The sequence below is a fragment of the Miscanthus floridulus genome, chromosome 6, assembly GCF_019320115.1.
Source record: "Miscanthus floridulus cultivar M001 chromosome 6, ASM1932011v1, whole genome shotgun sequence".
Lineage (NCBI taxonomy): Eukaryota > Viridiplantae > Streptophyta > Magnoliopsida > Poales > Poaceae > Miscanthus > Miscanthus floridulus.
Genome location: NC_089585.1, coordinates 61,667,145 through 61,682,439, shown reverse-complemented (window position 1 = coordinate 61,682,439; position 15,295 = coordinate 61,667,145). Strand labels below are relative to the sequence as shown.

The window sequence follows — 15,295 nt, the reverse complement described above, 5'->3', positions numbered from 1 at the left end:
TGGGCGAAAGGGCTTTGCCCCATCATGTCAATGCAATGGGCCTAGAGGCAATGTCCCCTGCTATAATAGGCTGCTAACGCCACCCACACGCACGCGCCTACACAGGAATGCAGCAGCACGTCATTCATCAATTACACTATCCGGCTAATCATGATTTCAAATGGTCAGACCTTGTGTGATCCTGTGAAGTATAGACAGTGCGGTCTAATCTATGCAGTCACGACAGTCTAGGGGTAGACTAAGGACTTGCTTCAATTTCTCTTGGTTTGCAGAGGCACGCATCATATTATAAAAATAGAATTCTGAATAAAATTATCTTTGATGCAAGGTTCTTGCAAGTTCAACAAATCTTATTAAATACATGAAAAAAAGACGAGTTGGGTTCAACATAGATCAAAGCCACTCATGACTACTACTACTACTGATACAAATGTTGTGACCGAGTGCACTCTGTTGGTAATAGTTTTACTCACAGCTCTGTATTGTATACTGTTCGATGAGATCAAATGTGTCGCATCTAGACTTTCTTGCGAGTGCAGTAAAATATGAACAGCTATCCGATGGCTCTGTTTTGACCACTCATTTCTTGACGAGAATTTCTTGGAAGGCATGCTCCTCAGAGATCGAGATGTGGCCTCACCTTACCTCCTACTATCGCCCAACATTTGCTGGAACTCCATCGGTTGTGTGCATCCCCTGCTATAAAAATAGAGGAAAAATAGGGAAGTCAATATAGTTGCCTTGTAGCCTTGCGAACTCAACTTTCCTACTAGCTGCCTCCTCCCTAGCACCTCATTCTTCAAGCATGAACCATGGCGGTAGAGAAGTGTCCAAGGGAGGAGATGATGGTGCGGGACCTAGACATGACTAGGCAAGCTCTCCATGTAGAGAACCGGAAGGCGGAGTGACTGCGATCGTGCCTCTCCACTATGGAGATGGCACTCACCACAGCCAATAGGGAGACGACGGGTTAAGCGTAGGCATAGCTCACTAGTAAGGCATTGTCATTACCATATCTTCTTGTTTTGTGTGATACCGCATCTTAATAATTGGTAGGGTTTTCTTCGTTCTTGCTCTTTGCCATCATGGAGCAGCTGAACGCCTCGTCCGTGTTGTCGGTGAGGCTGAACTTCCTTGAGCATGTCCATGCTCGACCAGCGTGGATCCGTGACGTAGTGATGCATGGCGTTCACCATGGGGCTATGTCAGCTCTAGCCACCACCCACTTCTGTTCAGACGTAGACTTGCATGCAGTGAAGCTGAGGTTCCTGCCGGAGCTGCCGGTCCAAAGGGCTTCATAGGAGTTTTTCGTATAGGATTTGGATCCTTCAAAATTCCTGTTTCTCCTCCATTCCAAAGGAGCCATACATTTTTTAGTTTATTTTGTCCATTTCTCAGGATTCCATTTTGCAGTGTTGGTGGGCCTCAAATAGATGAGGAGATCTGCCGCGCAAAAATTTGATTTTTGGCGAAAATTTTGCACTACGCCGAGCAGTGCCACCAACACGCACCAAAAATTAGAAGTCTCTCTTTTGCCCTCTGCTCAGAAATTAGGTTTACCATGCCATTGATTTTAGACAAGGGCATTTATAGTACTATGATGGCCACATAAAAGCACAAGAAGACACCGTCTTCGCCTCCATCTACATCCTCTAGCTGCCACCATCTCTCCTCCCGCTCCAAATCCTAGCCCCATGACCTTCCTCTCCACTCTCAAGCCACCCCCCTCTACCACCCCTCTCCAGACCCTAGGCACCATCGATATAGCAGCTCGACTCATTAATCTCCACTCTCTAGTCACACCCTCTCTCATAGCTTTCCAAACCCTAGCCAGAGCCAGATCCCCTTCGATTCGTCGATAGCAGGTCAGTTGATGGCAGAAGGACCACCTCGATGATAGTATAGGTTGGATCCGGATCCCCTACTTCAGCACCTGTCATGACCAGCTAGATCTAAACCATAGCTAGAGCTAGATCTAGTACCCTTTTGTCAATGCCAGCTACACCAATTCTACGACCACGATGACAAGATGGATGTGCTGACGATGAAGTGTAGCCAGGGTACGCGGAGGAAGAGGTACCCAAATTCCTTTTATGATGTGTGTTGTATTGTAGTGGTTCAACCTAGGATATGTAGATTATGATGGGGTTGCATATTTTCTATAGTTGAGTGCAGCTGACATGTGCTTTATTAGATTAATGACTTCCGTATAAGCTGTAGTTATTAGTTAGGCACTTATTTGCATACTCTTGCTCTATTATGTTGACATTTGCTAGAAGCTTTAGTTAATAAATACCTTTGTAATCTAGATGAATAGCCACTAACTGCTTTTGAACAAGAGCGAGAGGCACAAGTCACAAAGAATCATAGGAAGATGGAAGAACTAGGGGTGGTTGTTGATGAATTTAGTGATACAGATGAAATATATTCAGATTTACAAGATGAGCCAGTGGCCCTTGCAGTTGAGGTACTTGTTCTACCTTGTTTTGATTTCAGGAGGGGCCAGGGGGTGGGGTGCAGATAGCAATGCAATGCTTTGCTATTTTGATAGAAATGCAATTTGTACATGCTTCCTACTTAAATTTGTTTCTCCAATTTTAGCATCTGATTCGAAGATGCCGCAGAGGAGGCTCCACTAGTAGGACAAAAGGCAGCGCTAATATCAGTCCTAGAGGAAAGCAATCCAAGAGAGTGAAGTCAACATGACCTAGAGAGTTGACTCATGGATCTGAGAAGAACAAGCAAAATCGTGCAAAAGTTAAGTGCCACCAGGCTATAGGATCTTGCTCCTATGTTGTACAGCTGCAATCATTTGTAAGTGATGGTTGTGTTTTATTGTTACCCTAGCCTTTGTATAAATAGAAACTCATGTGCATTGTTAATAGAAGCAATAGTGGCAGGAGCCTAAGGCCCCTTTGGAACACAGGATCGGAAAAATGTAGGAACTAGAAAAAACAGGAATATGATTGGAATGCATGTGAAAAACAGAGGAATTTTGTTAGAAGGGGTGTTTGGTTTTGTATAGGAAAAACATAGGAAACCATTATAATGAGGTTTCACTGGATGTTTTTTCCTTTGTTTTTCCTATGAAAGTTGAAGGAAAGAAAACTTTCCTATGGTTTCCTTCCCCCATTTCTTCCTATGAACCCAAGGCCTCTACGGTGCTGATTCCTTAGGATTACTGATTCCTACATTTTTTCTTTGGAAATCCTATGAACCAAAGGGGCCCTAAATTTGGTATCATCATTTCATTTTGAAGTTGCAATACCTATGCATTGTGCTTATGTAATCCATATCTGTAACCTATTGTTTATTGCTTGATTTTTGCAATATGTAATCCATATGTGCATTGTGCTTATGTAATCCATATCAATATGAAACCTATGTTACTTGTTATGAGCTAATCTCTTGGGTTTTCAATTAAAGTCCTCTTTCACTATCTGTAACCTAATGTTTATTGCTTGAATTTCACAAGAATCTATGGAAATTATGCTAGCAGAACCCGTTGCTGATGGGCACAAACCAATGACAAGTGCTGATGTTGTTCCCATGGTCCTTTGCCTCTCCCATGGCCAGGTCCACTCCTAGGTCAGTGGCAATACCCTTTTTTGAAGAATGCTGGTATCCCAACAAGCTTCGCTAGAACAAAGACATCGGCAAAGAGAATGCTTCGGGAACAACTTGATGCTAAACAAGAAAATTCCGCTAACCTTGTTGAACAAGTGGATGAACTAAAGAGGAAGACAAAAAAGACTAACAAGGAGTTTGAGGAGTTCAAGATACAATAACTGGAGGAGTACAATAAGCTATGTGAGGATATCATGCACTTCAGCTCTTCTTCTGGCAACTCTCAGTCGTCAACTCTGTTGGCTTGATGTAGTGAACATTTGTGGTTTGATGTGTGTACTCATGTGCTGGTTTGATGTGGTGAAACTATCAACTAGTTGATGCTGATGTGTAAATAGTAATTTGTTGTATTTGATTGTCATACTGAATAATTATGTAGACATCATCGAATAACTATGTAGTCAATCTGTGCAGCAGTGATGATCTTGAATTACTTTTATGAAGAATTGATTGTTGGGCACATGGTAGAACCTAGGCAGGCCACATGACCAAATAAAAATGCGACATGTGGATGAACCTGTGCATGACACATGAAATGGCCATGGCACGACACGTGGGCTAATAAAAATCCAACACATGGAAGAAAGTCATCAAGCCACGTGGCTGAATTAAAAAAACAAAACATGGACAGACAGCACCGTGACACATGGTCGAATAAGAAATGGCCATGTGGGCCAATAAAAATATGACACATGGTCCAATGAAGATATGACACATGACCCAACCGCAATACAACACGTGTGCCAATAGAAAATTGACATGTGGAATAATAGGGGCCTGACACATGGTCCATTAAGAACCTAAAACATGCAAGAACCAAGGATGGCCACATTGTCCAATAACAAGGTGACACATACCTGAACCATCTCCAATGCAACCAGCTATAGCAGGTACACATGAAAAGCATCTTCAACGGAAGCAACCGTTAGCGTGGATAACCCCTTGCCACGCATGCCAAAGCAGTTCTATGATGGTTAGTTTTCGTCGTAGATCTATCCACATCTATGACGAATTTCTAGAATCTTGTCATAGAAGTTAAGGAATGACGTGACTTCTATGACAAACCATTTTCCATCATAAACTCGTCATAAAACTAAAATTATGATGAATTTGGCTCCTTTAGTGATGAAAGCTATCCGTCATAGAAGTGGATATTTCTAGTAATGAACGTTGCACGAGTACTCTGTCCCCACTGTTGCCAACATTCCTGCTAGGCCCGCTGTCAACATGGGCAACATGAACTTTGAACTAAAGACCAGTCTCATCATGATGGTGTAGGCAAATCCATTATGTGGATTACCTAGCGAGGACACCAACACCCATCTCCGACACTTTTTGGAGCTGTATGGCACCATCATCATGAAGGATGTCGCACCAAACATAATCAGACTCCACTTGTTCCTGTTCTCCCTCCTGGGGAGGGTGAAATAGTGGTTCTACAAGGACTAGGAAGCTGTTAACACATGGGCCAAGTGCTCCATGGCATTCCTTGCAAAGTTCTTTTCTGATGGGTAAAATCAATGCCCTTCGAAGAAGAATTTCCAATTTCTAGCAGACAGCATCAGAATCCATCCTAGAAGCATGGGAGAGGCTGAAAGAGTACATCTTTGCCTACCCACACCATGGAATGGAAGACTGGTTGATTCTTTAAAACTTATACAATGGGCTAACTTCCACATGCAGAGACCACATAGATGTTGCTGCTAGAGGAGCCTTCTTCTCACTCATGGTCAGCAGAGCTACGGGTCTCCTTGAGAAGATGGTCTCCAACTAGGGGTCGAGTGATGACAGACTCCAAACCTGACAAGACAACATGCATACCATGGAGGAAATGGATATGCTGGCCACAAAATTAGAACTCCTAAGAAAATGCTTGGACAAGCATGCTGCCATAAAAAAGAGCAACCTATGTCATCGTCCAAGCATTCAACTTGCTTATGACATGTGAGGTGTGCGGAAACACTGGACACTCGAGGAACGACTGCCCTAAAACCCATGAAGATGAACTGAACAACTACAATGGGTTTCATCCACAAGGAGGTCTAGGGTGGAATCAGTCACGCCCACAATATCAAGGAGGTAACTCTACTTACAACTCAAATCAACCCTCCCTAAAAGATCTTGTGTTAGGGCAAGCTAAAATAAATGAAAACCTAACAAAGAAGCTTGCCTCTAATGATAAAATTTTGGAAAGCATCAATTCAAACTTAGAAGGCTTAACCTCTTCTTTCAAAAATCAATTAAGCCTTAATAAAATATTTGAAAACCAACTAGCTCAAATTGCTGATGTAATTCCTGCAAATGATTTTTGAAAAGATCCCGGGGCAACCCAAAATTTTATTTGAAAATGTCAATGCGGTAATCACGAGGGATGGTAAGTCCACTCGTGATCTACCATATTCTAACCATGAAGGAGAAGCCAAAAAGCATGGGAGTACAATCCTAAACCTTAGGCTTTGAGCTAGCTTAGGGGAGAACCCCCACAAGGTAATGTGTATCTTGCACTCTCACCACTTTCTGTTACCTTGCATAAAAAAGAATAAAAAATATAGATAAATAAAAACTTATGGTTTGCTTGTTCACTATTCAATGTTTTCACCTCTATTGGATGATTCTTGTTCATCCTTTCATGCTACCTCTCTTGATACCGCATATTTTGGTTTGGGAGTGTTGGTTATACATCTTTTAAATTAAGCATGGTGCTTAGTTTGAAGTTTGGATGTAATGATCATGCTTCTATAGGCTTTTTAATTTAAGCATGGTGCTTATGTTAATTAAGCTACCTTGATCAAATCAGACATGGTGTCTAGTTTGATTATTGAACAGAAACTGCTAGTATAGATTTTGGTTGATCATATGGACTAACCCCTGTAGGAATTCATTGACTTCATGGGGGTAAGTCTTTAAGATGACAACATGAATGACAACTTGTTTGGTGAACCTTGATAATAAAAACAACAAAAATAATGATAATAATAATAATAATATTAATAACAATAATAATAATAATAAAATCAACCCTCGAGTTTGCCTCTGGATTTTAAAAGCAGCCAAAGGGCCATAGACTTTGGGCTAGCTTGGGGGAGTACCCCCACAGAGGTACCTTATATCTTTTATTTAGTATCTTGCATTTATTTTCTTGCATTACTTAAATAAATCAAAACATTATAAAATTCCAAAAAATGATAAAAACAACAAAATAATATATATATATATATATTGTCGTAGAACCGACCAATTTATAAGAGCATAAGTACAATGGCGGCCCGCAAGCGGTTGCACTGTCATACTTGAGCCCATATAAACCCGATAGTCTGTCGAGTGCCATGACGGGTCTCGATAAATGATCCACAAACAACCAAGATCGTACATGATTCAACATACATGTCACATATTACATAAAGTTCACAGATACATTTCCATCATAAGAGTATGAAACAAAGTTATTACAAACCAAGTTTGATAGATAATAGCGGAAGCAAATTAAGTTCGAAATTAGCATTTGCCAACATAGTTTAATACAGTGCTAATATACGATCACAGTCCACAAAAGCATATAGAGGGATTAGTAAAGAAGCCTACCCAAGGCTTACTCCTCATCCACAGCGGGATAGAAGCAACTCTTGCAATATCCATGATATACTGTGCCATCTGCAACAATGGGAATAAAACCCTGAGTATGAGAAGGTACTCAGCTAGACTTACCCGTCATAAACCAGAAATAAATTGACTCCAAGGATTATGCAAGGCTGTATAAGTGGAGGTAGTTTGACAACATTTTGCATAAAAAATGATTAACTCAGTTATACAATTATAATTCTGTTATTAAGTTAATTATAACTATCCATCTCTAATTTAGCAACTATCCTATGCCAAACATGTGATACATCATTTTAAGAGCATATAATAGTAACCATAGCAGGTATAGTAATTCCATGTTTATATGAACCATCATATTCCATAATACAATTACTACGATGTTGGGACTAGCCAAGTTTCTCACTATCCGGGAGAGACAGCGATTCGAATCGATTTCAACCAGCTGAGAATTTATTCCTAACACAAACCTAGGCAAACCAGATCAACGGTCACCTTAGGTCACTGTCGGTGTGGGCCCACGGGATATCCCACAAGGAAGGGAGAAGATCTAGTCTAACTAGGATTCTTCCCTTGTAATCTTAGTAGTAGTATTATTCTATAATCCTACTAGGAACTCTCATTGTAAACCGACTAGGATTCTGACCTCCTAACTATATAAAGGAGGGCAGGGTTCCTAGAGACACGATTTTGACGACACAACACTTTACAATCAATCCAACGCAAAGGCTAACGCCGACTGGACATACGGCTATTACTCGATCAATGATCAAGGGTCCGAACCAGGATAAATCGACTATCTCTTGCATTAACCATCGAGTTCTGCATACGCTGAAGCCCGAACATACTGCCCCGGGTACCCCCGTGGTAGGCTATCAGTGGTCAAACATCGACAGCTGGCGCGCCAGGTAGGGGCTTTCGGCCACTTTGCATCCGAGAGCTCGATGGACCTCGACAACATGATCTTCTCGACGGGATCAACCTTCATCTTTGGCTCATGGATCTATGAGGCGGACGACAATGGCAAGCTCCAAAGCCATCTCCTCGAAGATTTGAATCACCACGAAGACCATTCTATTTTGACGACTACGATAGGTCAACTCACTAGAAGATTCGTGCAACTCACGATGTCCGATTCGATCTAGATCTCGCGACTTTGTGCATCCAACTCAAACTCAGGTTCCACATCCGAAATGGAGTCTTATCCGAGTTCTTCTAAGAAACCGAGTTCTTTTCTGATGGGGCTTAAGAACGCGGCCTTAGTCTATCAAGACTACCACTCGGGGTGCACTCAAAGTCTTTTCAAGAAGTCAGGTCCTCTTCCATTTAGACTCCACAACATGGCAACATCTTATTAGATGTGGCCCAAAGGATCCATCGATCTGGTGCTTAGAATGCCACTGAAAGGAGCCTAGGAAGGTCTCGTGTTAACTATAACATCTCAAGACTGCATCGTCCACTGGCCAGGTTCCATTCCTGAGGATAGCGACACCCAACTAGTCAACAATGTGACAACAGCATTTCTACCCTACCAAGAAGGAGACTTGATCTACAACCTTGAAGCCTCTACTAAAGTTATCAACTACTCCGACAATGTGGAAACTGATGCCGATAGCGGAGCAATTCATGCACGAGAAGTATTCATGGTTCGCCGTCCTTGATCACCATTGGTCCCCCTAGAAGCGCCCGACATTAGGTCATCAGATGAATCTAAGTCCAACTTATCACCATTTACCCAAGGGCATGATGGTGAGACCAAGAGTCAGAGGCAAGCAAGAGAGAGAAAGAACAAATTGAAACAAGGACGTCAATGCTGTGCTAAGCAGCGCAAGGAAGCTTGGATCAGATATGAGTCAGATCTAGCCGAGTACAATAGAAGAAAATCAGAGCGAGAGGTCGAAGAAGGACAAGTGGCGAATACACCCTATGATAAGATCCAAGAAGCACTAGAAGAACTCAGGGCAACTTCACATCCTAGTGAAAAACAAGAACAGCTCCGGAACTTTCTCCGATCAACAGTCCTAAGGACGCACGATGGAAGGGCCCACTCAAGACTACCTAATAGGTCAACATCTCATGAGTAGGAAGATCAAAATCAAAGGAAGTCCACTTTTGAGAGACTTGGACCAAGTGGAAGTCACAGCAGAGAAAATAGAAGAAACCATAGTCAAAATGACCGAGTCAAACAACCAAGAAAAGCCAAAAGTAAAGCATCTACTCGGATAGCCACGCAAAACTACTCTCACCAAGACAATAGTTGGCAAGAAGGGGGCACTAAATTAGAATACACAGAAGCTAGAACGCATGATAGATTCCCCTATTTTGCAAACAGACTTGCTTCAATATGGCTGCCTCACAAGTTGAAGCCGTCCAACCACTCCAAGTATGATGGCAAGACCGAACCAAGGCAGTGGCTCAGGATTTACTCACAATCGATTGAATTGGCCAGAGGAGACGATGACATCAAGACCTTGTTCTTTCCCATGGCCCTAGAAACCATGCCCCTTCAATGGTTTGACAAATTGAATCTAGGATCAATCAGAAATTGGGAGGACTTGCAAAGAGCTTTTTGTGAAAATTTCATGGGTATCATTACAGACCCAATACCCACGTAGAGTTAAAAGGACTCAAGCAGAAAGGAGGTGAAAGTCTCAAAAATTACTATCGATGATGTGGCGAACTATGAGCTCAAGTACATGACATCACCCAACAAGAAGTAATCGAAGCTTTCTCTCACGAAATCATGGCTAGGTGGCAATTTCAAGACTTCTGCAAAGAAAACCCAAGAAACAATGAAGAATTTAGACAAACAGTGGAAAAGATGATTACTGCAGAGGAAAAGACACGAGAAAGGTTCCCGGACAGAAACAACCGAGACAACCCGGACAAGCAAAATCATCGAAACAACAGACATCAGGAAAGAAAACGTGGACCAGACAACATCATAGAAGTGTCTGACAAATCAAGGAAGTTTTCCAAGCCTAGAAGGTATGACGACATTGAAAACATGTGTTGCATCTTGCACCCAAAAGGAAATCACACCATCGGAGATTGCTACACCTTCAAAGATCGATACACAAGAAAAGATAGTAAGGAGAATACCAAAGAAGGCAATCAGAAAAAAGAAGAAGACAACCATGAAGACAAGGGATTCCAAAAATCTAGGGGGACAGTAGCAGTAATCTTTGCTGGGGTTCTAGATTCTAGAAGCAAACATCAAGAAAAGCTAGCATTATGAATCATCATGGAAGTAGAACCGGCTACACCAAGATATCTCAATTAGTCATAGTATCCAATCTAATTTTCAAGAGAAGACCAATGGACTAGCGTAGGAAACGTAGGCCATTACCCATTGGTTCTAGATCCAACTATTGCTGGTATGACTGTCACAAAAGTACTAATCGACGGGGGAGCTAGACTAAACATCATTTTTTTAGAAACTCTAAGGAAGATGGGACTACAACTCGCCGGGATGATTACACCAACAAGCATGCCTTTTTATGGCATAGTACCTAGCAAGGCAGCAATGCCACTTGGACAAATCACTCTACTAGTTACTTTTGGGACTCCCTCGAACTACCATACAGAGTTCATCAAGTTTGAAGTTGCGGACTTCGATTCATCATATCACGCAATCCTCGAGCGCCCAGCACTAGCAAAATTCATGGTGATACCACATTATCCATACCTGTTGCTTAAGATGCTAGGGCCTAACAGTGTCCTTTCTCTTTGGAGTGATTTGAAGTGTGCTTTTGACTACGATGTTTAGGCAATCCAAATTGCAGCAAAAGCATAGGCCGCCGATGAAGAAAAGAAATAGCCACTGTTGCAGCAGAAATGAGCCTAGAAGAGCAAGAGATACCAGCTAAAAAACCCAGCATCCTAGCACCACCAAAAGAAGCCTATGTCAAGCAAATCGACCTAGGCACCGGTGATCCCTCCAAAACAGCAACCATCAGCGCACACCTCTCGGCAAAATAGGAACTCGCGCTCATAAACTTTCTTTAGGACAACAAAGATATCTTCGCTTGGAAGCCGGCCGACATGCCAGGTGTCCCAAGAGAGTTGGCTGAGAACAGAATTGATATCAATGAAGGCTCCAAGCCTGTGAAGCAACGACTATGATGATTCTCACCCGACAAGAAGGCTATAATTAAAAAAGAAATCACAAAGCTAATGGTAGCCGGATTCATCAGAGAAATCCTCCATCCAGATTGGCTAGCAAACCCAGTTCTAGTATAGAAAAAGAATACAGATGAGTGGCGCATGTGTGTCGACTACACTGATCTCAACAAACACTGTCTGAAAGATCCGTTCGGGCTACCATGCATTGATCAGATAGTTGATTCAACAGTAGGATCTACCCTATTATCCTTCATTGATTGCTATTCAGAATATCACTAGATCGCATTAAAGGAACAAGACCAGAGCAAGACATCTTTCATCACTCCATTCGGTGCATACTGCTACAAAACCATGTCATTTGGACTCAAGAATGCTGGTGCCACTTACCAAAGAGCTATCCAAACGTGCCTTGGTGATCAGATCGGCAAAAACATAGAGGCATACGTGGATGACGTAGTAGTAAAGACAAAGAACCCGGATACACTAATTGAAGACTTAAAGCAAACCTTCGAAAACCTAAAAAGATGGAGGTGGAAATTGAACCCAAACAAGTGTGTTTTCAGAGTTCCTTTAGGACAACTACTCAGATTCTTGGTCAGTCATCGTGGAATCAAAGCAAGCGCCAAGCATATTCAAGCCATAATAGAGATGGGCCCTCCTCAAAGTGTCAAAGATGTGCAGAAGCTAACAGGCTGCATGGTGGCCCTAAATCGTTTCATATCAAGACTCGGTGAAAAAGGGTTACCTTTCTTTAAACTGCTAAAGAAGACAGACAAGTTCAAGTGGACAGAAGAAGCCAACAAAGCTTTCAAGAAGCTCAAGGCATACCTCACTTCCTCACCTGTTCTCACACCTCTAAAGAAATACAAAGACATGATGCTGTACATTGTGGCAACTTCTACTATGATCAGCACAGCGATTTTCATAGAAAGAGAAGAAGGGCATTTATATATAGTACAACGCCCTGTATACTACATCAGCAAAGTACTGTCAAAATCAAAAATCCGGTACCCGCATGTGCAAAAACTACTCTACGCCCTCCTGATCACTTCACGCAAGCTTCGCCACTATTTTGAAAGCCACAAGATTACCGTGGTGACAGATTTCCCACTCAGAGACATCCTACACAACAGGATGCAATAGGGCGCATATCTAAGTGGGCAGTTGAACTTGGTGCCCTCAATATCGATTTCACCAACGAAAGGCAATTAAATCTCAAGCCCTGGCCGATTTTGTTGCTGAGTGGACAAAAATTCAACAACCTATGTCAAATACCATCCTTGATCATTGGAAGATGTACTTTGATGGATCACTCAAGCTAGGCAGAGCCGGTGCAGGCGTTCTCCTCATTTCTCTAGACGGAAAACAACTCAAGTACGTCCTTCAGATATTATAGCAAGCTACAAACAATGAAGCAGAATATGAAGCCCTCATCCATGGGCTACAAGTGGCAATTACCCTCGGAATCAAGCATTTACTTGTATACGGCGATTTGGCAGTAGTCATCAATCAAGTCAACAAAGATTGAGACTGCACCAAAGAAAACATGGGCGCTTACTGTACAAAAATACGAAAGCTCAAAAAACATTATTAAGGATTAGAAATTATATAGGTCCTACGTGATTCTAATATTGCGGCAGACGTCCTCGCCAAGCTCGGATCAGATAGGGCAAAGGTCCCACCCGGTGTATTCATAAAGGAGTTATCAGCTCCCTCTATCAAACAACTCGGTGAGATAACCCCTTAAATCTTAGCTGAAGGCACCCAAATTTTGGTAATCACCACTTCATGGACCCAGGTTTTTATTGATTACATCAAAGAGAATAAGTTGCCAGCGGAAAAAGAGGAAGCTACCCGAGTTGTTTGCAGAAGCAAGAACTATGTCCTAGTGGGAGACAAGCTCTACAGATGAGCCGCATCATCAGGAGTACTCCTAAAATGTGTCTCATTTGAAGAGGGCAAAGAGATCCTCAACGAAATAGACTCAGGTTGCTGTGGAAATCATGCCACCTCAAGAACACTGGTCGGCAAGGCATTCCGTACCAGGTTCTACTGGCCAACCGCTTTGAAAGACATAGAAGAACTTGTCGGAAATGCAAAGGTTGTCAAATGTTCGCAAGACAAGCTCATGTGCTAGCTCACAATCTCATCTGCATCCCACCCGCTTGGCCTTTCTCCTGCTGGGGGCTAGATCAAGTAGGACCTCTCAAGAAAGCAAAAGGAGGTTTCAAGTACATCTTCGTAGCAATTGACAAGTTCACCAAATGGATTGAATACAAACCACTCACAAAATACAGCGTAGCCAAATCATCATAGATTTGGGTTCTCCCTTCGCAGCCATAGAATTCCAAAGTTGGGCATAGGACTATGGCTTCAACATAGATTACGCATTAGTCGCACATCTAGAGACCAACAGATAGGTAGAAAGGGCTAATGGACTCATACTAGCTGGATTAAAACCAAAACTATATGAAGAACTAGTGGACTATGGATCAAAATGGATTGAAGAATTACCCAAGGTCGTATGGGGGCTACGGACTCAAATAAGCAGAGCCACCGGATACTCACCTTTCATCCTAGTTTACGGATCAGAAGCCATACTACCTACTAACTTGATCTGGACGTCACCAAGGATAGAACAATATTACGAAGGAGAAGCAGAACACACCCGAAGATTAGAGCTCGATAGTACAGAAGAAGTCAGAGTAAATGCTACCCTTCAATCAGCGAGATACCTCCAAGGATTAAGACGCCACTACAACAAGAATACACAGCCTCGATCACTACAAGTCGAAGACCTAGTACTAAGAAGAATACAAAAAACTAACAGACGCCATAAACTACTCAGTCCATGGGAAGGTCCTTTTATTATCAGAAAAGTCACCGGACCAGGCACATACAAGTTGATAACTGAAGACAGAAAAGAAGTCAATAATACATGGCACATCAGCCAGCTAAGAAGATTCTACGCATGAAAACAACTCAAGGAAGAATATATATACAAGCCACAAGAGATCAATGTTCATGATCAATAAAGATGGTTCTTTCTCAACAACATATGTTTTATTATGGCTTTCCTCGAGTTGTTTCCAATGAGCACACCGGCCGAGAGCAAAAGAGCTAAAAAGATGCTTGAGCCCGCCGATGAGGGTAGCTAACAAGCTAACACCCTAACCAAAAAGCAAAATGGCTAAAAATACACCTGAGCATACCGGCTGAGAGCAAAAGAGCTAAAAAGATGCTTGAGCCCACCGATGAGGGTAGCTAACAAGCTAACACTCAAACCAAAAAGCAAAATGGCTGAAAATACGCCTGAGCATACCGCCTGAGAGCAAAAGAGGTGAAAAGATGCTTGAGCCCACCGATGAGGGTAGCTAATAAGCTAACACCCGAACCAAAAAGCAAAATGGCTGAAATTATGCCTGAGCATATCGGCTGAGAGCAAAAGAGCTGAAAAGATGCTTAAACAAACTGATGAGGGTAGCTAACAAGCTAACACCCAAAACAAAAAAGCAAAATGGCTGAAAATACGCCTGAGCATACCGGCCAAGAGCAAAAGAGCTGAAAAGATGCTTGAGCCCATCAATGAGGGTAGCTAATAAGCTAACACCCGAACCAAAAAGCAAAAGGGCTAAAAATACGCCGGAGCATACTGGTCGAGAGCAAAAGAGCTGAAAAGACGCTTGAGCCCGCCGATGAGGGTAGCTAATAGGCTAACACCCGAACCAAAAAGCAAAACGACTAAAACTAAGCCTGAGCATAAATCAGAGCAATTTCAAGACAAGACCCTCTAGCTCCTTATGCCAAATAGCAAGAGGCTCGGGGGCTACACTCAGAAGATCCCAAGAAGCGCTACACGGTTTCGCTCAGGAAAGCACTCGGACGACGTGATGAGGACATGACACCATCGGATACGACCATTGTTTATAAGGTGAGCTCGTTCCTA

General features: G+C 42.4%; 1 non-coding gene across 1 annotated transcript; it reads right to left on the bottom strand.

Annotated features, from left to right (window-relative positions):
• Nucleotides 1-5,149: 5,149 nt before the first annotated feature.
• Nucleotides 5,150-5,256, bottom strand: LOC136462174 (small nucleolar RNA R71). The gene has a single exon (XR_010760692.1). It is a non-coding gene; the product is annotated as a small nucleolar RNA R71 (small nucleolar RNA).
• Nucleotides 5,257-15,295: the final 10,039 nt, after the last annotated feature.